A 1,594-nucleotide genomic window follows, 5' to 3' on the forward strand; every position below is an offset into this window, starting at 1 on the left:
GTCTCTTCCCCTTCCCATGCTGTGGCCTGGAAACTCAGTAAATAAGTTGAGACAATCAGAGCTCGCCTCATTTGTTTCCCACTATCAGGGATGACTATCCTTACTACCTGATGTCCAGTGTCTTGCCATCTATTGCCTTATATTTCCTTACTTCCCACTTCTTCTTCTTCTTCTTTTTTTTTAATTTCAGAGAGTAAATCCGTTCTCTGTTAGTATATCTTGGCCACAAGAGGAAGTATAATTTACTTTTTCTTGCTCTGTATCTACAAATCTAGTCACCCTTAACCATCAGGTACATTATCCCATTCTTAATGATCTCCAACATTAAAAATTACAAATCACACTCACCTTATTGAAACAAACTCCTCCCTTAGATTGCATATCATTCTATTTTGCTTTTTCTCCTAATGCTTATGATATTTATCTATTTTAAAATCCACAGAATGAATATTAAAGTCTTTAGCATACCACACTAAGTGTTTTACAATTTTGATCCAGCATATCTTTTATTTTACAGTCAACAATAATGCTCCAACACATCAATGATCATTCCTCAACCATGGCCTGAACTTATGTGTTTTTTTAAATCCATTTGATTATTCATTCATTTATTCAACACACATTTGTTAAGTTTCTACTTTGTGCCAGACAGTATGCAAGATTCTCAAACTATTGCAGCTAAAGATGCAGCCATTATGTTTTCCCTATATTGAAATCCCCATCCTTTCTTTGCCAGATGAAATCTGTTTTTGCATTTAAATGATTTCAAATGTTTTATTTAAATTTTATTTTTCGAAGCGCACCCTTTCTGAGCAAGTATTGAATGATGCAGGTTAAGATTGAAAATCACTTAAGTAGATTTAAATGGATGAATACACCTAGGGTAACCTAAGACTAGTGTCAGAAGCAGAAGTATGAAGCCCGGGAATAAAAGTCCAAGTGAACAGGGAAACTGGAGACTTGGTCTAAATCTAGAGATCATTGCTTGTGAATTTTTTTTTTTTGATTCCCTGCAGTGTGAAGCATAGACAGAACATCTTCAATTGGGATCAAGAACAGAATGGCATTTTCAGGTGAAAAAACAAAGGCAATTAGTAAATTGCCTAAAATTAATGGCCAGTAATAGGAAAAAAATCTGATATTCAAAGATTTTGAAAGTTCAGTACCTTCCCACTGTGTCATATGACATTTTTTTTCATGTGCAAAAAGATATCGGTACAAGAGAAATTACACATATCCATTATTGGAATTAGCAAGTGAAAGGTAATGAATAAGCATCACGTGCTCTAAATAATGCTTCCAAAGCTCACTTACTGCCATTAAAGAAATTCCTTTACTGTGTAAGTATCAACATCCTCCAATTATCCACCCTACTCTGACCATGGAAGTCAATATTAGGAGATATGGCTAGTGGAAAAGAGCCTGCTGAGGCTGTATAACATCTCCCAAAGCCATGTCTCTGAAAAATGATAGTCACTGTAGGATTCCCATCACTTTGCTCTATTGCCCCATTCTTTGTTTCTTAAAGTAATAGGGAGAATGCTAATAATGCATCTTAAAGGTCATTGTTATTATAGACATTGCTCCTTTATAC

The sequence above is a fragment of the Trichechus manatus genome, unplaced genomic scaffold, assembly GCF_000243295.1.
Source record: "Trichechus manatus latirostris isolate Lorelei unplaced genomic scaffold, TriManLat1.0 scaffold00046, whole genome shotgun sequence".
NCBI lineage: Eukaryota > Metazoa > Chordata > Mammalia > Sirenia > Trichechidae > Trichechus > Trichechus manatus.